Source organism: Ranitomeya imitator, chromosome 6, assembly GCF_032444005.1.
Source record: "Ranitomeya imitator isolate aRanImi1 chromosome 6, aRanImi1.pri, whole genome shotgun sequence".
NCBI lineage: Eukaryota > Metazoa > Chordata > Amphibia > Anura > Dendrobatidae > Ranitomeya > Ranitomeya imitator.
In genome coordinates this window covers 136,497,225-136,520,607 of record NC_091287.1, presented here as the reverse complement: position 1 = coordinate 136,520,607, position 23,383 = coordinate 136,497,225, and positions in this window count along the sequence as shown.

Below are 23,383 nucleotides of genomic sequence, written 5' to 3'. Positions count from 1 at the left end.
ACGTGCGGTCAAAAAGAAAATAGTTGTGGTGTAAAATAAATTGCAATAGGTCAATCAAAATAGAGTCATGGAAACGGTCTGGATTATCCTGTCCACTGAGAAAATGCCCCACTGCATGCAAACTGTCAGGATGGTTGATATTTGAATAAAGCGATTCGACATTGCAGGTCACCAAAAGTGTTTGGTCCGGGCAGATCACATCGCGGCACATGCTGATGAAGTGGGCCGAATCCCTAGTATAGGATGGTAGGGAGGTAGCCAACAGTTGCAGAAAAAAATCAACATACATGTTGGCTTTCTCACAAAGGCTACCTATACTGTACACTATAGGTCATCCAGGAGGTGCAGTCAAACATTTGTGCACCTTGGGGAGCAAATAAAATGTCAAGATGACCGGGAACTCCACCCGCAGATATTGCTGTGTGCTTGCTGTGTGCTTTTATTGATGATGCCATAATCAAAAGCCTGACTGACCAGTGAATGGTATTTGGCTGAAAAGGTCTCCGTAGGGTCGGAAGGGAGCCTGGCGTAGAATCTATTGTTATTCAATTGTCTCTGGACTTCTGCTGTATAAAGGTGAACAGGCCAAAGGACAACATTGCCGCCCTTATCCGCCTCTTTAATGATGAAGCTTTTATTGTTTTTCAGTGAAATGAGTGCTTTCTTTTCACTAGGGGTAAGGTTGCTGGGAACCCCTGAGGAGGGCGACAAAAGCATAATGTCCCTTTTGGCGAGTTCAAAAAAGATCTTGACGGCAGGGACCAGGGAAAAAGAGGGAGAGAATACAGATTTATTCCTGTAAGGAAAAATCCTCCTACCTGGTCCACCCTCATTTTCATGCAGAAGATCCAAGAGATCCTGGAGAGCCTGTTCCTCCATAGTGTCCAGATTCCTCGCCATCTCCGGTTTGCGGTGGATAACCTGTAAGACTAATTTACGGCAAAACAGAAATAGGTCTTTGACCAAAACAAATTTGTCAAGGGCTTTGGTAGGTGAGAATGTGAGGCCCTTTTGCAGTATGGAGATCTCAGAGGTAGACAACGGATAATCAGAAAGATTAATTACCTGTAAGTGCTCGGTTGCAGTTAAAGAAGACTGATCTTCAGGGGGTGCCGGGGAAGCGTTCATTGGCGTCGAGGTCTGTACGGTCGGCGAAAAGGGGATTTGGGCCCCTTGGAGGCTTTTGTCCTTTTTCTTAGGACCCTTGTGCTTACCCCCTCGCCGCGTCCTCCGTCCAGATCGCTTCCCCCCGACGATAAAAAAAATCACTCGAACTTGTAGCACCAGTGAGGGGATCGTCCGTAAGGTTAGCAACCTCCTTAAAACTTAGTCCGTTTGGCCGCCGTTGATTGCCGGAATGTCTCCACTTAAATGCGGCGTTGTTATCAAAATCCCAACGATCCCGTTGAAACTTCTTGCGCTTCCTAGCTATCACCTCGGCTTCAAATTTGTCAAGAGTGTCTTTCAACCTCAGTTTAAAATATAACAACCACACCCCTGGTCCCATGGTAAATACTCGTGAAAGACAGCCCAAAATACAAATAGTAATATATGTGCTATACAACCCAACAATAATGGCAACCAAAAAATACCTATGTATGAAAATCAATAATTAGACAGCATATAAGGGAGACCTGTAAAGTGGGGAATAAAACCCCCTAAGCCCTATAAAAATGTGGCTCAATAATTCAATAATACAGATATAATAGTACAAACCTATAAAAGAGCACAGAGGGTCTGGGCGTCCCCAGATACCCCCACTATGAATGAGTAGCCCTGCTATGGAAGACAAGCCTGTAACTATCAAGGGACCATAATAGGAAAAAAAAAAGGGGGATAATACCAGCAAAAGATAAATTAAACCAAAGGAAAAATATAAATATAAAGCAAGGTGGTCAGGTGGGACAAAGATATAACCCAGGCTATAGGAAAGTGCCCACAAAGGTCAGGATATGTGGCACAATGGTAGGAAGAATACAAGGTATGAGTATAAATCACCCAATCAGGTCATCCGGTCTGCGGTCTGGGCTGACAGCCTGGGTTATATCTTTGTTATATTTTAACATTCTTTTATTCTAGTGTATGTGTCTCTGTTTTCAATAAACTTATTGTAATTTGTTGCTACTCAGCTTTCATTTTTCTGGGTGTGCGCTCCATTTGCCTGTCTGCTTTTCTTGGTTGCTTTATTATATTGCAACATTATTTTAAACTAGCTGAAGAGCCCGGCGTTGCCTGGGCATAGTAAATATCTGTGGTTAGTTATAGCACCTCACTTCTCTTATTTTCCCATCACGCCTCTCATTTTCCCAATCACATCTTTCATTTTCCCCCTCATATCTCTCATTTTCTCCCTTACACCTCTCATTTTCTCCCTCACTCCTCTCATTCCCCCCTAACACTCGTCATTTCGACCTCACATCTGTCATTTTCCGATCACTCCACTATTTTCCCTCACTCCTCTCATTTTGCACTCACACCTTTTCATTTTCACCTCAGTATATACATGTTGGTCATCTCCCTTATATATAGTATACACCTGTATGTCATCTCCTGTATATAGTATATACCTGTATGTCATCTCCCCTGTATATATAATATACCTGCTGTGTGTCATCTCCCCTGTATATAGTATATACCTGTATGTCATCTACTTCTATATATAGTATATACCTGTATGTCATCTCCTTCTATATATAGTATATACCTGTATGTCATCTCCTCCTGTATATAGTATTTACCTGTGTGTCATCTCCTCCTGTATATAGTATGCGCGTGGCAAGTTTTGAGTGGCGACTTTTGTGTTTCGACTTTTATGTGGCGAGGTTGGTGTATTTGTGGTGAAATGTGTGCTGAGGGTAGTATGTGTTCAAGCACGTGGTACTGTGTGGCGCATTTTGTGTGTGTTCATATCCCCGTGTGTGGTGAGTATCCCATGTCGGGGCCCCACCTTAGCAACTGTACGGTATATACTCTTTGGCGCCATCGCTCTCATTCTTTAAGTCCCCCTTGTTCACATCTGGCAGCTGTCAATTTGCCTCCTACACTTTTCCTTTCATTTTTTCCCATTATGTAGATAGGGGAAAAATTGTTTGGTGAATTGGAACACGCGGGGTTAAAATTTCACCTCACAACGTAGCCTATGATGCTCTCAGGGTCCAGACGTGTGACTGTGCAAAATTTTGTTGCTGTAGCTGCGACGCTTCCAACACTTTTCCTTTCACTTTTTTCCCCATTATGTAGATAGGGGCAAAATTGTTTGGTGAATTGGAACACGCGGGGTTAAAATTTCGCCTCACAACATAGCCTATGACGCTCTCAGGGTCCAGACGTGTGACTGTGCAAAATTTTGTGGCTGTAGCTGCGACGGTGCAGATGCCAATCCCGGACATACACACATACACACACACACACATTCAGCTTTATATAGTAGACTAGCTGAAGAGCCCGGCGTTGCCTGGGCATAGTAAATATCTGTGGTTAGTTATAGCACGTCACTTCTCTTATTTTCCCATCACGCCTCTCATTTTCCCAATCACATCTCTCATTTTCTCCCTCACACCTCTCATTTTCTCCCTCACTCCTCTCATTCCCGCCTAACACTTGTCATATAGACCTCACATCTGTCATTTTCCGATCACTACACTATTTTCCCTCACTCCTCTCATTTTGCACTCACACCTTTTCATTTTCACCTCACACCTCTCATTTTCACCTCAGTATATACATGTTTGTCATCTCCCTTATATATAGTATACACCTGTATGTCATCTCCTGTATATAGTATATACCTGCTGTGTGTCATCTCCCCTGTATATAGTATATACCTGTGTCATCTCCTCCTATATATAGCATATACCTGTATGTCATCTCCTCCTATATATAGTATATACCTGTATGTCATCTCCTCCTATATATAGTATATACCTGTATGTCATCTCCTTCTATATATAGTATATACCTGTATGTCATCTCCTCCTGTATATAGTATATACCTGTGTGTCATCTCCCCTGTATATAGTATATATCTGTGTGTCATCTCCTCCTGTATATAGTATATACCTGTATGTCATCTTCTATATATAGCATATACCTGTATGTCATCTCCTCCTGTATATAGTATATACCTGTAGGTAATCTGCTCCTGTATATAGTATATACCTGTGTGTCATCTCCTCCTGTATATAGTATATACCTGTATGTCATCTCCTACTGTATATAGTATGTACCTGTATGTCATCTCCTCCTCTATATAGCATATATCTGTGTCATCTCTCCTGTATATAGTATATATCTGTGTGTCATCTCCCCTGTATATAGTATATACCTGTGTGATCTCCTGTATTAGACCTCGTTAACACGTTATTTGCTCAGTATTTTTACCTCAGTATTTGTAAGATAAATTGGCAGCCTGATAAATCCCCAGCCAACAGGAAGCCCTCCCCCTGGCAGTATATATTAGCTCACACATACACATAATAGACAGGTCATGTGACTGACAGCTGCTGTATTTCCTATATGGTACATTTGCTGCTCTTGTAGTTTGTCTGCTTATTAATCAGATTTTTATTTTTGAAGGCTAATACCAGACTTGTGTGTGTTTTAGGGCGAGTTTCGTCTGTCAAGTTGTGTCTGTTGAGTTGTGTGTGGGGACATGCATGTAGCGACTTTTGTGAGATGAGTTTTGTGTGGCAACATGCGTGTAGCAACTTTTTATGTGTCGAGTTGCATGTGACAGGTTAGTGTAGCAAGTTGTGTGCAGCAATTTTTGCGCATGGCGAGTTTTGCGCGTGGTGAGTCTTATGTCTGGTGCCTTTTGAGTATGTGCAAGTTTTGTGTGAGGCAACTTTTGCATGTGTTGCAAATTTTGTGCATGTGGCAATTTTTCCGCGTGTGCAAGTTTTGCGTGTGACGAGTTTTCCATGAGGTGAGTTTTGCACTTGTGGCGAGTTTTGCGTGAGCCTAGTTTTTGCATGTGGCGAGTTTTGCGCGTGGTGAGTTTTGAGCGGCGACTTTTGTGTTTCGACTTTTATGTGGCAAGGTTGGTGTATGTGTGGTGAAATGTGTGCTGATGGTGGTATATGTGTTCAAGCACGTGGTAGTGTGTGGGGCATTTTGTGTGCGTGTTCATATCCCTGTGTGTGGTGAGTATCTCATGTCGGGGCCCCACCTTAGCAACTGATCGGTATATACTCTTTGGCGCCATCGCTCTCATTCTTTAAGTCCCCCTTGTTCACATCTGGCAGCTGTCAATTTGCCTCCAACACTTTTCCTTTCACTTTTCCCCATTATGTAGATATGGGAAAAATTGTTTGGTGAATTGGAAAGCGCGGGGTTAAAATTTCACCTCACAACATAGCCTATGATGCTCTCTAGGTCCAGACGTGTGACTGTGCAAAATGTTGTGGCTGTAGCTGCGACGCCTCCAACACTTTTCATTTCACTTTTTCCCCATTATGTAGATAGGGGCAAAATTGTTTGGTGAATTGGAAAGCGCGGTGTTAAAATTTCACCTCACAACGTAGCCTATGACGCTCTCAGGGTCCAGACGTGTGACTGTGCAAAATTTTGTTTCTGTAGCTGCGACGCCTCCAACACTTTTCCTTTCACTTTTTTCCCCCATTATGTAGATAGGGGCAAAATTGTTTGGTGAATTGGAACGCGCGGGGTTAAAATTTCACCTCACAACATAACCTATGACGCTCTCGGGGTCCAGACGTGTGACTGTGCAAAATTTTGTGGCTGTAGCTGCGACGGTGCAGATGCCAATCCCGGACATACACACACATACACACATTCAGCTTTATATAGTAGATGACAGCCAATACGTCTTTTAACTGACCTGAGATATAAGAGAATGGCCTCCACATACAGGTAACAATCCCGCAGCTGTCAGCTGTACACTATAGCTGACAACTTGCTGTATCAGCCACGATTAGTGTTTGCACCGTCCAAATCTGTTTAACCCCTTAGATGCTGCTGTCAATAGTGACTACATCATTATAAATGGTTAACAAAGTGTGAGGGCTTCCTTTTTATCCAAATTGGTGCCCTCAGACCATCATTGTGTGATCCTGATGTTTGCCAAGGCAATTCACGACCAAATAGTGGCCTTAGAGTTTGACGGCTGTAGTATTGTGTTCAGAAGATAGAGGCATTTAGGTGGTAAAAATAACATTTTCATTTCTGTCCTACCACTTTGCATTAATTCCTGTAAAGCATCTGAAGGGTTAATAAACTACCTGACAGGAGTTTTCAATTTGTCAGGGGGTGCAGTTTTTAAAATGGTATCATGTTTGGGGGTTTCCCAATATATGAGACCCCTAAAGTCACTTCAAACATGGATAAGACCCTAAAAAAAAATTTTTTTGTAAATTTCCTTGAAAAAATGAAAAATTGGTGCTACATTTTTAAACCTCCTAAAATGCTAACAAAATAAAATAACATTTTACAAATGGTGCTGATGTAAAGCCGACATGTGGCAAATGTTATTTATTAATGGTTTGCTGTGGTATGACCATCTGGATTAAAGGGATACCGTAATCATTAAAATTGCTAATTTTTTTACATTTTTCTCAAATGTTTGATATTTTTTATAAATAAACACAAAACATATTGACCTACATTTACCATTATCATAGCGTATAACGTGTCACGAAAAAACAGCCTTAAAATCACTGGGATTTGTTGAAGCATTGCAGAGTTGTTACCACATAAAGTGACACTAGTCAGATTTCACAAATTTGGCTCCGTCAATAAGGGATTCCCAATTTATTATTTTGATGGCTGAACCATACATGGCAAGCAATTTATGTTTATTTCTTGTCACTTACATTTTCTCGTAGATTGTAAACTTGTGATGCGGACCCTCATTCTTCTTGTGTTGAATTCTCTGTTGCTCTGTAATGACATATTTTGTTTGTACAAGTACCCTCTGAATTGTATAGTGCTGCAGAATATGTTGGCGCTATACAAATAAAAATTATTATTATATTAACCCCTTAGCGACCGCCGATACGCCTTTTAACGGCGGCCGCTAAGGGTACTTAAACCACAGCGCCGTTAATTAACGGCGCTGTGGAAAAAGTCCATAGCGCCCCCCAGAGGCCGATTTTCTCCGGGGTCTCGGCTGCCGAGGGTAGCCGAGACCCCAGAGAACATGATTCGGGGGGTTTTTAACCCACCCCGCATTTGCGATCGCCGGTAATTAACCGTTTACCGGCGATCGCAAAAAAAAAAAAAAAAAAAAAAAAGCGATCTCTTTTTAATTTCTCTGTCCTCCGATGTGATCGCACATCGGAGGACAGAGAAAAGGGGTCCCAGGTGGCCCCCCGATACTCACCTAGCTCCCCCGATGCTCCTCGTGTCTCCCGGTGGGCGCCGCCATCTTCAAAATGGCGGGCGCATGCGCAGTGCGCCCGCCGGCCGGCACCGGGAGAATCTTTGGGGTCTCGGCTGCCGGGGGTAGCCGAGACCCCAAAGAGCATGATCGGGGTCGGTATTACCGACCCCTGTTTTGCGATCGCCGGTAATTAACTGTTTACCGGCGACCGCAAAAAAAAAAAAAAAAGTAAAGTGTAATTCTCTGTCCTCTGATGTGATCGCACATCAGAGGACAGAGAAATAGGGGGATTCGGGGACCCTAGCATACTCACCTAGGTCCTTGGATCCTCTTGCTGCTCCTCCTTGCCGCCGGCAGAAGAACATGGCAGACGCATGCCCAGTGCGCCCGCCATCTGTCTCCATCTGCTGGCCGGCAGGAGAACAGCAGTTGGGGCTAAAATTAGGGGTAGGGTTAGGGGTAGGGTTAGGGTTAGGGTTAGGGTTAGGGGTAGGGTTAGGAGTAGGGGTAGGGTTAGGGGTAGGGGTAGGGTTAGGGGTAGGGTTAGGGGTAGGGCTAGGGTTAGGGTTAGGGCTAGGGTTGGGGCTAAATTTAGGGTTAGGGTTGGGGCTAAATTTAGGGTTAGGGTTGGGGCTAAACTTAGGGTTCGGCTTCTTTCACACTTACGTCGGTACGGGGCCGTCGCAATGCGTCGGCCCGACATACCGACGCACGTTGTGAAAATTGTGCACAACGTGGGCAGCAGCTGTAGTTTTTCAACGCATCCGCTGCCCAATCTATGTCCTGGGGAGGAGGGGGCGGAGTTACGGCCACGCATGTGCGGTCAGAAATGGCGGATGCGACGTACAAAAAAACGTTTCATTGAACGTTTTTTTGTGCCGACGCTCCGCCAAAACACAACTGATCCAGTGCACGACGGACGCGACGTGTGGCCATCCGTCACGATCCGTCGGCAATACAAGTCTATGGGCAAAAAATGCATCCTGCGGGCACATTTGCAGGATCCGTTTCTTGTCCAAAACGACGGATTCTAAACTTCTGTGAAGCACTTGGGCATTCAAAGTTCTCACCACACATCTAGATAAGTTCCTTGGGGGATCTAGTTTCCAAAATGGGGTCACTTGTGGGGGGTTACTACAGTTTAGGTACATCAGGGGCTCTGCAATCGCAACATAATGCCCACAGACCATTCTATCAAAGTCTGCATTCCAAAACGGCGCTCCTTCCTTCCGAGCTCTGCTGTGCGCCCAAACAGTGGTTTACCCCCACATATGGGGTACCAGCATACTCGGGATAAATTGGACAACAACTTTTGCAGTCCAATTTCTCTTGTTACCCTTGTGAAAATAAAAACTTGGGGGCTAAAAAATCTTTTTTGTGGAAAAAAAAAATATTTTTTATTTTCACGGCTCTGCATTATAAACTTCTGTGAAGCACTTGGGCATTCAAGGTTCTCACCACACATCTAGATAAGTTCCATGTGGGGTCTAGTTTCCAAAATGGGGTCACTTGTGGGGGATTTCTACTGTTTAGGCACATCAGGGGCTCTCCAAACGCGACATGGCGTCCGATCTCAATTCCAGCCAATTCTACATTGAAAAAGTAAAACGGCGCTCCTTCACTTCCAAGTTCTGCGGTGCGCCCAAACAGTGGTTTACCCTCACATATGGGGTATCGATGTATTCAGGAGAAATCGCACAACAACTTTTGTGGTCTAATTTCTCCTGTTACCCTTGTGAAAATAAGAATTTGTGGGCGAAAAGATCATTTTTGTGTAAACAAAAGCGATTTTTTATTTTCACGGCTCTACGTTATAAACTTCTGTGAAGCACTTGGGGGTTCAAAGTGCTCACCACACATCTAGATAAGTTCCTTAAGGGGTCTAGTTTCCAAAATGGTGTCACTTGTGGGGAGTTTCCACTGTTTAGGCACATCAGGGGCTCTCTAAACGTGACATGGCGTCCGATCTCAATTCCAGCCAATTCTGCATTGAAAAAGTCAAACGGCGCTCCTTCACTTCTAAGTTCTGCGGTGCGCCCTAACAGTGGTTTACCCACACATATGGGGTATTGGCGTATTCAGGAGAAATTGCATAACAAAATTTATGGTTACATTTCTGTTTTTACACTTGTGAAAATAAAAAAAATGGTTCTGAATTAAGATGTTTGCAAAAAAAAGTTAAATGTTCATTTTTTCCTTCCACATTGCTTCAGTTCCTGTGAAGCACGTAAAGGGTTAATAAACTTCTTGAATGTGGTTTTGAGAACCTTGAGGGGTGTAGTTTTCAGAATGGTGTCACACTTCATTATTTTCTATCACATAGACCCCTCAAAATGACTTCAAATGTGATGTGGTCCCTAAAAAAAAATGGTGTTGTAAAAATGAGAAATTGCTGGTCAACTTTTAACCCTTATAACTCCCTAACAAAAAAAAAATTTTGTTTCCAAAATTGTGCTGATGTAAAGTAGACATGTGGAAAATGTTATTTATTAACTATTTTTCGTGACATATCTCTCTGATTTAAGGGCATAAAAATACAAAGTTTGAAAATTGCAAAATTTTCGCCATATTTCCATTTTTTTCATAAATAATCGCAAGTAATATCGAAGAAATGTTACCACTAACATGAAGTACAATATGTCACGAAAAAACAATCTCAGAATCAGCGGGATCCGTTGAAGCGTTCCAGAGTTATAACCTCATAAAGTGACAGTGGTCAGAATTGCAAAAATTGGCTCGGTCATTAAGTACCAAATTGGCTCTGTCACTAAGGGGTTAAGATAGTATGGTTATACTATTTGTTCTAGGTCTTTTTGTTAGTTTATGTGTAACAATTATAGTGGTACACTCAGGAATCACTTGGCTTGAGACAAATAAGGCAACTGAACCAAAGTGCAGTGTAAAGTCTGTATTATTCAAATGAACACAGGTGCAAGGCGTGAGCAAGTTCAAACACAGCAAACGAGATGATATAAGAAGTGCCTTAGCAGCTTTGCTGCAGGCAGGGTCAGTGTTTATAAGCACAAACACGGATGCAGCATGTGCACAACAGGTCAAGTAAATAGCAAACAAGGTCCTTCTTAGGAGTAATTCACTTGCAGCTCTGCTGTGGGCAAAGTCTTACGGGTGTAGCACCCTCTGTGGTGAAGCAGATAATAAGACACAGTTCATACTAGGTTTGGCAGTCAAACTGGCAGCAGATACCAAACTAGATTGGCTGTAGCAGGCAGAGCTTACGTGTCCTAGCAGGCAGGAGAAGATTGCAGATAGACACAGGCAAAAACAGCTTGCAGCACAGACACTACTGAGAGCTGAGCAAGTTTTGCTGAGCAGGCGGAGCTGGAGTATCTGAAGAGGAAAGTCTCTTGTAGCACAAGCCAGGAGTTCTAGCAGAATACACAAGCAAGGAGTTGGATGTGAACCAGGGTTATAAAGACAGGGAAGGCATATCACATGAGCAGAAGTGAGGCAGCAGACACCATCTTGGAAAAGGGCAAAAAGTACTACAAATGAAAACAGGGAATCCAGAGTCCTGACATTACTCCCTCTTTAACAGCGGCCTCAGGACCATCCTGGACCTGGTTTCTCTGGGTATCTTTGATGAAACTGAGCAATCTTCTGTGGGGCACAGATGTTAGCCACAGGTTCCCAGGGGTCCTCCTCAGGTGGATACCCCTGCGATCTTATTAGATACTGAAGTCGATTCCTGCGAATCCTGGAATCAATGATCTCTTCCACCAAGAATTGTTCCTGCCCGTCTAACATAATTAATAAAACACACTAATGTACATAGGGTAAAAATAGCTAAAACGTATATACATCGATATTATTATATAAATTAATAAATAAAATACCCTAAGGACACCCAGTGTGTAAGTACTGTAGTATAACACTACATACAATGAAGGGTAATAACAAACGGATATACGCATATATTGGGAGGGATACCTCATAATTAGTCAATAGTAACTAACAATGTATTTAATTAGAGGCACTCTCACCTACATTGTAGGACAATAAGGACCCACCAACAACTACATAAAACCACAAGAAAAAACAGTGGAAAATGTCCGCAAGTACAAAAATAGAAATAACTTTATTATTAAAACTATACAAAAAGGTATCAAACAGGGACATGACAAAATCAGGCAGCAGAGTACATCACCACAAAGTAAGCGAGAGCCCACACATTAGGGTGTAAATGAACCATGAGCGCCTGTGCGCAGCAAAGTATAGGCACAAAGATACAAAGTATAAGCCTTACCCAATCAAATATATGTGCACACCCGGCAAGTGTGGGCTCCCGCACTTGCCGGGTGTGCACATATATTTGATTGGGTAATGTGTGGGCTCTCGCTTACTTTGTGGTGATGTACTCTGCTGCCTGATTTTGTCATGTCCCTGTTTGATACCTTTTTGTATAGTTTTAATAATAAAGTTATTTCTATTTTTGTACTTGCGGACATTTTCCACTGTTTTTTCTTGTGGTTTTATACAATGAAGGGGAAAATTCAAGCAACCCGCATAGAAAGAAATCCGATAAAAACACTACCCTGGTAGTTACTAAGCTCCCTTGGTCATGATTAAGGGAGCTTAGTCTCCAGAAACGCGTTGAGATTCTTACCCATATGGTTCGTGCTGAAGTCTGTATCCTCTATGCTTAAAGGTTGTGAATAAAGAAAACTCTTTTTTATGGATTCAGTGAAGCTGGACATTCTCTTCTTGTTTTGGCACACTGCGTCCCTGAAATTTATTAAGAGAGACAGGTTTCAATAGAGAGACATGAAATACTGGATGTACATTCATAGTCCTTGGCAGCTTTGGACGTCAGGCCACAGAGCTCACGATACTGCTGATCTTGAAAGGACCGATGAACTTCTGTCCCAGTTTCTGTGACGGAACATTCAGTCTTAGATTCTTAGTGGATAACCACACTGAGTCTCCTACATTAAACATGGGTGCTGGCTTCCGGAATCTATCAGCCAATTACTTGTAACGTTCCTGGGCTGAGGTTAAAGATTCCTTAAGGACTTCTAGATTCTCCCTCATAGTAGTCAACCTCTCCTCCACTGCCGTAACTGGAACATCAATCGGAGATCTAAGAAAGATGCTCGGATGATAACCTAAATTAGCGAAGAAAGGAGTTACCATAGTGGAGGCACTCTGAGAATAGTTTTAGGAGAATTCTGCTAAAGGAAGTAGCTCCAACCAATCATCCTGAAGATGGCAGATGTAGCATCGCAGATATTGCTCCAAAGTCTGATTGGTTCGCTTGGTCTGACCATTCGTCTGAGGATCATATGCAGAAGAAAGACGAACATTAATATTAAGTGCAGCACAAAACCCCTTCCAGAATCTTGATGTGAATTGTACTCCACGGTTAGAGATGACTTCATCTGGGACCCCATGCAGCCGAAAAATATCCTGGATCACAAAGTTCACAGTCTCTTTCGCCGTGGGGAGGCCGGCACAAGGAACAAAATGAGCAACCTTAGTCAGACGATCAACCACCACTAGGATTGTATTCACACCACCAGAAGTAGGAAGATCCAGAATGAAGTCCATAGAAATTGAGCCCCATGGGCAAGATGGAACTGGTAGTGTTTGAAGTAGACCCATAGGAGAAGCACGAGGAGTCTTATAAAGAGCACATACCTCGGAAGAAAGAACATAGTCCTTAGTGTCCTCCAGGCAAGTTGGCCACCAGAAGAATCGGCTCAAGAATTCTTGTGTCTTCTCTACCCCCCTATGACCAGCCAACTTGGAATCATGTACAAACTTGAGAATCTGCAAATGTACGGCCTCAGGTATGTAGATACGCCGATCACGGAACCACAAACCCCCACCATCATAGGTCTCCTTGATCTCCGTCCACAGGTCTGAATCATGGATTACTCTGATGAAGTTTGCATCCGATAAAATGGTCTTGGGTGGGGCTCCAGGCACGGAATCCGCAGAATGGATTAAGGACAATGCATAAGCCTTCCCATTACGTGAACCTGGATGGTACAAAACCTCAAAATTAAATTGGTTTCAAAATATATTTCACTGAGCCTGACGTGGAGATAGACATTTAGCAGATCTAAGGAACTCTAAATTGTGATGATTGGTCAGCACTATGATCTGTTGTGTAGCCCCTTGCAGATGGTGCCTCCATTCCTTGAAAAATGCAATAATCGCTAGAAGTTCCTTATCTCCCACATCATAGTTCCTCTCTGCAGGGGAAAGCCTATGGGAAAAGAAAGCACAAGGATGTAACAGGTACTTCTCTCCAGTAGGGTTGAGCGACCTTGACTTTTTTAGAGTCGAGTCGGGTTTCGCAAAAGCCGACTATCTCAAAAGTCGGGTCGAGTGAAATCGGCCGATTATGACGTAAAGTCGGGATCGACCGAAACACGAAACCCAATGCAAGTCAATGGGGCAGCATAGTCGGCAGTGAGTGGGGGCCAGGAAAACACCTAGAGTGCCCATTTTAATGGCAAAACCATCCATTCTTCTTAATGAAGCTTGTCAATCTTAATTTCCCTTATAATAATAGTTAGGCATTGGAAATTGGGGGTCATTTGGCTAAAGTTGTGGGGGGTAGGGCTGGTTCAAGTATTTAGTGGGCCCAGGTAATCTGGACCACCTCAGGGCAGTGGAGCAGGGAGAGGTAAGTATTTAAACTTTGCAAGTGCTGTGATCCTGAGCAAGCAGGGGGGGCCCACTCGTTGGCATTGGCACTGGCACAGGGCCCCTCAAAGTACGGCGGTGTGTTTGCACGGCGGGGGCGCCTCCCACCGACAGCGACACTTTTTGCGTACTATGAGGGGCCCTGTGCCAGTGACGTCGCCAACGAGTATTGCCCCCCCACCTGATGAAGGAACCTGCACTTTCATCTGCACTTTCCTCTTTGTCCCCGTGTAAGGTGTTATGGTATGTGGGAAGGGGAACCTGACTTTCAGCAGGGTCACATTCTGGCTGTGTAGCATGCACGGGGAATGTAGCGTTCTGGGTCAATGTACCAGCAGACTCATCTATCACTGGCTGGGCAATGGGCAGGATGAGGAGGAAACACAGATATAGGCCCAAAGAATAAAGTGGGTTAAATGCAGTTCAAAATTGGTAAGAGGACTAACCAGGGGGCATTGCTTTGTTCAGTGGAGGACAACTGTAATGAGAGGCTGACACAGTGAGTAGGCCCAAATCAGTAAGTAGTCTAAATGCAGTTCAAAATTGGCAACAGTAGTAAACAGGCGGCACAGCTTTGTTCAGTGGAGGAGAACAGCAAGGAGCGGCAGACACCGATAGTAGGCCCCAACCCAACTAGTAGGCCAAATGCAGTTGTTCAATTTAACAACTATTTAACAAGAGCCTGAAGATAGAAGCTCAGGAAAGGCAACCTGGAGAACACCTTGGAGCGGAAGACACTGTCTCTACAACCCAGACCCAACTTGTAGGCCTAATGCAGTGTTGTTTTCAACAACTACTTAAGACGAGCATGAAGATTGAAGCAATGGAGAGGAAACCTGGGGAATACCTTGGAGCGGAAGACACCGTCTCTACAACCCAGACCCAACTTGTAGGCCTAATGCAGTGTTGTTTTCAACAACTACTTAAGACGAGCATGAAGATTGAAGCAATGGAGAGGAAACCTGGGGAACACATTGGAGTGGAAGACACCGTCTCTACAACCCAGACCCAACTTGTAGGCCTAATGCAATGTTGATTTCAACAACTACTTAAGGCGAGCATGAAGATTGAAGCAATGGAGAGGAAACCTGGGGAACACCTTGGAGCGGAAGACAACGTCTCTACAACCCAGACCCAACTTGTAGGCCTAATGCAGTGTTGTTTTCAACAACTACTTAAGACGAGCATGAAGATTGAAGCAATGGAGAGGAAACCTGGGGAACACCTTGGAGTGGAAGACACCGTCTCTACAACCCAGACCCAACTTGTAGGCCTAATGCAGTGTTGTTTTCAACAACTACTTAAGACGAGCATGAAGATTGAAGCAATGGAGAGGAAACCTGGGGAACACCTTGGAGCGGAAGACACCGTCTCTACAACCCAGACCCAACTTGTAGGCCTAATGCAGTGTTGTTTTCAACAACTACTTAAGACGAGCATGAAGATTGAAGCAATGGAGAGGAAACCTGGGGAACACCTTGGAGCGGAAGACACCATCTCTACAACCCAGACCCAACTTGTAGGCCTAATGCAGTGTTGTTTTCAACAACTACTTAAGACGAGCATGAAGATTGAAGCAATGGAGAGGAAACCTGGGGAACACCTTGGAGTGGAAGACACCGTCTATACAACTCAGACCCAACTTGTAGGCCTAATGCAGTGTTGTTTTCAACAACTACTAAACGAGAGCTTTAAGATTGAAGCTATGGAGAGGAAACCTGGGGAACATCTTGGAGCGGAAGACACCGTCTCTACAATCCAGACCCAACTTGTAGGCCTAATGCAGTGTTGTTTTCAACAACTACTAAACGAGAGCTTTAAGATTGAAGCTATGGAGAGGAAACCTGGGGAACACCTTGGAGTGGAAGACACCGTCTCTACAACCCAGACCCAACTTGTAGGCCTAATGCAGTGTTGTTTTCAGCAACTACTTAAGACGAGCATGAAGATTGAAGCAATGGAGAGGAAACCTGGGGAACACCTTGGAGCGGAAGACACCGTCTCTACAACCCAGACCCAACTTGTAGGCCTAATGCAGTGTTGTTTTCAACAACTACTTAAGACAAACATGAAGATTGAAGCAATGGAGAGGAAACCTGGGGAACACCTTGGAGTGGAAGACACCATCTCTACAACTCAGACCCAACTTGTAGGCCTAATGCAGTGTTGTTTTCAACAACTACTAAACGAGAGCTTTAAGATTGAAGCTATGGAGAGGAAACCTGGGGAACACCTTGGAGCGGAAGACACCGTCTCTACAACCCAGACCCAGCTTGTAGGCCTAATACAGTGTTGTTTTCAACAACTACTAAACGAGAGCTTTAAGATTGAAGCTATGGAGAGGAAACCTGGGGAACACCTTGGAGTGGAAGACACAGTCTCTACAACCCAGACCCAACTTGTAGGCCTAATGCAGTGTTGTTTTCTACAACTACTAAACGAGAGCTTTGAGATTGAAGCAATGGAGAGGAAACCTGGGGAACACCTTGGAGTGGAAGACACCGTCTCTACAACCCAGACCCAACTTGTAGGCCTAATGCAGTGTTGTTTTCAACAACTACTAAACGAGAGCTAGAAGCTCGAAGGTATGGAGAGGAAACCTGGAGAACACCTTGGAGCGGCAGACACTGGTAGTAGGCCCCAACCTAAGTACTAGCCCCACTGCAGTTTGATTAAAAAATGTTTAACAAGAGCCTGAAGATCGAAGCTCAGGAAAGGCAACCAGGAGAACACCTTGGAGCATCAGACACTGGTAGTAGGCCCCAACCCAAGTACTAGCCCCACTGCAGTTTGATTAAAAAACTATTTAACGAGAGCCTGAAGATCAAAGTTCAGGAAAGGCAACCCGGAGAACACCTTGGAGCGGCAGACACTGGTAGTAGGCCCCAACCCAAGTACTATCCCCACTGCAGTTTGATTAAAAAACTGTTTAACAAGAGCCTGAAAATCGAAGCTCAGGAAAGGCAACCTGGAGAACACCTTGGAGCGGCAGACACTGGTAGTAGGCCTTAAACCAAAAATTTGGCTCAATGCAGTTTATAAACTGTTCCAGGGGTACACAGGCAGCATTGGTGTGGTAAGCGGAGGACAATTTCAATTTGGGACTGCAGACAGACTTAGTAGGCTGTCCCCTGTGGACCATGCATCCACCACATTAACCCAGTGCGCTGTAATGGACATGTAACCTTCCGTGGACATGCCTACTGGTCCATGCATCTGTTGTCAGGTGCACCTTTCTACTATTAGATTGCCTGAGAGCTCAGGCTGTAGGCACTTTAAAAAAGGTTCCAGGGGTACACGGGCAGCAGTGGTGTGGTCAGTGGAGGACTATCGGAAGGATGGACTGCAGACAGGCTTAGTAAGCCTAACATAACAAAATTAGGCTGTAGGCACTTTAAAAAAGGTTCCAGGGGTACACGGGCAGCAGTGGTCTGGTCAATGGAGGACTAGTGGAAGGAGGGACCGCAGACAGGCTTAGTAGGCCTAACATAACAAAAGTGGGCTGTAGACACTTTGAATTCTCTTGCAGGGGTACACAGGCAGCATTGGTGTTGTCAGTAGGGTTCAGCGAAACGGGTCGGCAATTTTCAGAAGTCGCCGACTTTTGGCAAAGTCGGGTTTCATGAAACCCGAGCCGACCCCTGTGTGGGGTCGGCTATGAAGTCGGCGATCTTCTGAATCTGGAATCGGAATTCCGATACCGATTCCCGATATGTTAAAGATATCTGGAATTGGTATCGGAATTCAGATTTAAGTGTAAAATAAAGAATAAAAATAAAAAATATCGCTATACTTACCCTCGGACGCGCCCTGGTACTAAACGGAAACCTTCCTTCCTTCGAATCAGCGCTTCCAGGACCTTGTGGTGACATCGCGGCTTGTGATTGGTCGTGCGACCGCCCATGTGACCGCTCGCGCGACCAATCAGAAGCCGTGACGTCACCGCAAGGTCCTGCAAGCGCTGATTCTTAGGAAGGAAGGTTCCCGGTTAGTACCAGGGCGCGTCCGAGGGTAAGTATAGCAATATTTTTTATTTTAATTCTTTATTTTACACTTAAATATGGATCGCAGGGCCTGAAGGAGAGTTTCCTCTCCTTCAGACCCTGGGAACCATTGGAAACCCAATGCACTGCATTGGGTTTCGAGTTTCGGCCGACCCTGACCCCGACTTTTTTATAGGATCGGCCGATTTCACTCGACCCAACTTTTGAAAAACCCGACCCAATCCTATAAAAGTAAAAGTCGCTCAACACTAGTTGTCAGCGGAGGCCAATTGTAATGAGTGTCTGACAGTACTCCCAAAAAATAAATAGATGTTAATGCCTCGCAATACAACAAAACGAAAACACAAAAGGATGGAATAATTAGGTACAGGGGTGGGCTACTCTGCTGAGTTGCAGACCTAGTAATTTGGCGCTAAGTATTTACTGGTGTAAATATAGGACACTGCCCCTGACTATTTAAAGTACCATCATACATGTCAACACATTGGTATTGTCAGTGCCAGGCATTGAAGGATGTCAGCGCATAGACTAAACATTGGTGGAACTGTGAGAGATAATTGTGCAAGCGGTAGAGCACTGTTTGAGCTGGGGGGGAACTCTCTTGTGGCCGGCGGTACAGGCCAAGGGCCCCTCATGTTACAACGGTGTGTCTGACGTTGGGTGCGCACCACCACCGCCAGAGACACTTTATTGTACTATGAGGGACCCAGTGGCAGTGCCGTCGACCAAAAGCGTGCACACCCACCTCTTCAGACAAACGGCACTCTCACGGGTGCTTCCGCCAAGTGGCGAGACCACGGCCCCGTGAGGGGAGTTTGGCCATTTAGGGAGGTGTAAACATGTTGTATGCTGGACAAACAGCTGCTGCAAATTACGAGATTGGAAAAGTTAGTCAGAGCAGTCCACAAGCAAGACCTTTTCATAGGAAAGCTAGGTGTCAGCCGGGCAAGGTGGGGCAAAAGAATTCGAAATCCAGTTGTGGTTCATTTTAATGAAGGTTAGATCATCAACATTTTGGGTAGCCAGACGAGTCCTTTTTTCGGTTAATATTGAACCTGCAACACTGAATACTCTTTCTGATAGGACACTAGCTGCTGGGCAAGCAAGCTCCTGCAATGCATATTCTGCCAATTCTGTCCAGGTGTCTAATTTGGATGCCCAGTAATCAAATGGGAATGACGGTTGAGGGAGAACGTCGTTTAAGGGATGAAAAATAGTTAGTAACCATACTGGACAAATGTTGTCTCCTGTCACTTTGAATTGATGCTGCAGTACCTGTTCTGTCTGCGGTCATAGCAAAATCACTCCACAACCTGGTCAGAAAACCCCTCTGTCCAACGCCACTTCTGATTTGTGCACATCTAACACCTCTGGCCTGCTGCCCCTTGCAGCTCATGTGATAACGATCACTGGTGCTGTGTGCTGGGAATACCTGAATCAAACGGACAACAAGAGTTGATTGTTTGGTTGCAAATATTTGTTCCAGGTTTTCATGTGGCATAATATTTTGCAATTTGCCTTTATAGCGAGGATCAAGGAAGCAGGCCAACCAGTAATCGTCATCGGCCATCATTTTACAAATACGTGTGTCCCTTTTGAGGATACGTAAGGCATAATCCGCCATGTGGGCCAAAGTTCCAGTTGTCAAATCTGCGGTTGTGCTGGGTTGAGGGGCAGTTTCAGGCACATCTAAATCACTTGTCTCCCTAAAAAAACCTGACCCCGGCCTTGCAACGTCACCAGTTGCTATTGGCCCCGGAGAAGCTTCCTCATTACAAAAATAATCATCCCCATCATCCTCCTCCTCCTCCTCCTCCTGTTCGCCCGCTACTTCGTCCTGTACACTGCCCTGACCAGACAATGCCTGACTGTCATCAAGGCTTTCCTCTTCCTCTGCTGCAGACGCCTGCTCCTTTATGTGCGTCAAACTTTGCATCAGCAGACGCATTAGGGGGATGCTCATGCTTATTATGGCGTTGTCTGCACTAACCAGCCGTGTGCATTCCTCAAAACACTGAAGGACTTGACACATGTCTTGTATCTTCGACCACTGCACACCTGACAACTCCATGTCTGCCATCCTACTGCCTGCCCGTGTATGCGTATCCTCCCACAAATACATAACAGCACGCCTCTGTTCGCACAGTCTCTGAAACATATGCAGTGTTGAGTTCCACCTTGTTGCAACGTCGATGATTAGGCGATGCTGGGAAAGGTTCAAAGACCACTGATAGGTCTGCATACGGCTGTAGTGTACGGGCGAACGGCGGATATGCGAGCAAAGTCCGCGCACTTTGAGGAGCAGGTCGGATAACCCCGGATAACTTTTCAGGAAGCACTGCACCACTAGGTTTAAGGTGTGAGCCAGGCAAGGAATGTGTTTCAGTTGGGAAAGGGAGATGGCAGCCATGAAATTCCTTCCGTTATCACTCACTACCTTGCCTGCCTCAAGATCTACAGTGCCCAGCCACGACTGCGTTTCTTTCTGCAAGAACTCGGACAGAACTTCCGCAGTGTGTCTGTTGTCGCCCAAACACTTCATAGCCAATACAGCCTGCTGACGCTTGCCAGTAGCTGCCCCATAATGGGACACCTGGTGTTCAACAGTGGCAGCTGCGGATGGAGTGGTTGTGCGACTGCGGTCTGTGGACGAGTTCTCGCTTCTGCAGGAGGACGAGGAGGAGGAGGGGGTGCGAACGGCTACAGCCAACTGTTTCCTAGACCGTGGGCTAGGAAGAACTGTCCCAAAATTGCAGTCCCCTGTGGACCCTGCATCCACCACATTCACCCAGTGTGCCATGATGGACACATAACGTCCCTGGCCATGCCTACTGGTCCATGCATCTGTTGTCAGGTGCACCTTTGTACTCACAGACTGCCTGAGTGCACGGACGATGCGTTCTTTAACATGCTGGTGGAGGGCTGGGATGGCTTTTCTGGAAAAGAAGTGTCGACTGGGTAGCTCGTAGCGTGGTACAGCGTAGTCCATCAGGGCTTTGAAAGCTTCGCTTTCAACTAACCGGTAGGGCATCATCTCTAACGAGATTAGTCTAGCTATGTGGGCGTTCAAACCCTGTGTACGCGGATGCGAGGCTAAGTACTTCCTTTTTCTAACGAGAGTCTCATGTAGGGTGAGCTGGACTGGAGAGCTGGAGATCGTGGAACTAGCGGGGGTTCCGGTGGACATGGCAGACTGAGAGACGGTTGGAGACGGTATTGTTGCCGCCGGTGCCCTAGATGCAGTGTTTCCTACTACGCAACTGGTGATTCCCTGACCCTGACTGCTTTGGCCTGGCAACGAAACCTGCACAGATACTGCAGGTGGTGCGGAAAATGGTGGCCTTACAGTGACGGAAGGGATGTTGCGTTGCTGAATAGCTTCATTGGCCGAGGGTGCTACAACCTTAAGGGACGTTTGGTAGTTAGTCCAGGCTTGCAAATGCATTGTGGTTAAATGTCTATGCATGCAACTTGTATTTAGACTTTTCAGATTCAGACCTCTGCTTAAGGTAGTTGAACATTTTTGACAGATGACTTTGCGCTGATCAATTGGATGTTGTTTAAAAAAATGCCAGACTGCACTCTTTCTAGCATCGGATACCTTTTCAGGCATTGCAGACTGAGCTTTAACCGGATGGCCACGCTGTCCTCCAACAGGTTTTGGTTTTGCCACGCGTTTTGGGCCAGATATGGGCCCGGCAGATGGAACCTGTTGCGATGTTGATGCCTGCTGCGGCCCCTCCTCCTCCGCTTCAGAACTACTGCCGCCTAAACCCTGTTCCCCCATTGGCTGCCAATCGGGGTCAACAACTGGGTCATCTATGACCTCCTCTTCTATCTCTTGTGCAACTTCGTCTATGTCACCGTGTATGCCGGTGGTATAGCGTTCGTGACGGGGCACCATAGTCTCATCAGGGTCTGATTCTGGATCAGTACACTGCGAGGGCAATGTTGTGGTCTGAGTAAAAGGAACAGCATAGTAATCTGGCTGTGGCTGTGCATCAGTGCACTCCATGTCCAATTCAACTTGTAATGGGCATGGCCTGTTAACTGTTTCACTTTCTAAGCTAGGGATGGTATGTGTAAAGAGCTCCATGGAGTAACCCGTTGTGTCGCCTGCCGCATCCTTCTCTGTTGTTGTTTTTGCTGAAGAGGACAAGGAAGCGACTTGTCCCTGACCGTGAACATCCACTAACGACACGCTGCTTTTACATTTACCAGTTTCAGAAGAGGAGGCAAAAGAGCTAGAGGCTGAGTCAGCAAGGTAAGCCAAAACTTGCTCTTGCTGCTCTGGCTTTAAAAGCGGTTTTCCTACTCCCATAAAAGGGAGCGTTCGAGGCCTTGTGTAGCCAGACGACGAACCTGGCTCCACAGCTCGAGACTTAGGTGCTATATTGTTTTTCCCACGACCACCTGATGCTCCACCACCACCACCACTACCATCATTACCAGCTGGCAATGAACGCACACGGCCACGACTAGGGTTGAGCGAAACGGGTTGTTCATTTTCAAAAGTCGCCGACTTTTGGCAAAGTCGGGTTTCATGAAACCCGATCCGACCCCTGTGCGTGGTCGGCCATGCGGTACGCGACTTTCGCGCCAAAGTCGCGTTTCAATGACGCGAAAAGCGCCATTTCTCAGCCAATGAAGGTGAACGCAGAGTGTGGGCAGCGTGATGACATAGGTCCTGGTCCCCACCATCTTAGAGAAGGGCATTGCAGTGATTAGCTTGCTGTCTGCGGCGTCACAGGGGCTATAAAGGGGCGTTCCCGCCGACCGCCATCTTACTGCTGCTGATCTGAGCTTAGGGAGAGGTTGCTGCCGCTTTGTCAGAAGCAGGGATAGTGTTAGGCAGGGTCCATTAACCACCAAACCGCTTGTGCTGTAGCGATTTCCACTGTCCAACACCACCTTCGGTGTGCAGGGACAGTGGAAGCTAAATTTTTTTTTTTCTCAGCGCTGTAGCTCATTGGGCTGCCCTAGAAGGCTCCCTGATAGCTGCATTGCTGTGTGTACGCCGCTGTGCAAACCAACTGCTTTTTTCAAAGCACAAATCCTGTTGTTCCTTCCGTTCTGCACAGCTATCTTGTTTGTTTGTCCACACTTTTTATTTAATTTGTGCATCAGTCCACTCCTTATTGCTGCCTGCCATACCTGGCTGAGATTACTGCAGGGAGATAGTAATTGTAGGACAGTCCCTGTTTTTTTTTTTTTTTTTGTGGGAGATTAAGATTGGCATTTCTGCTACAGTGCTATCCCTGTGTGTGCCATCTCTCACTCAGTGGGCCATAGAAAGCCTATTTATTTTTTTGCTTGATTTGGGTTCTAAAATCTACCTGAAAAATCACTACAACAATCAGTGGGAGAA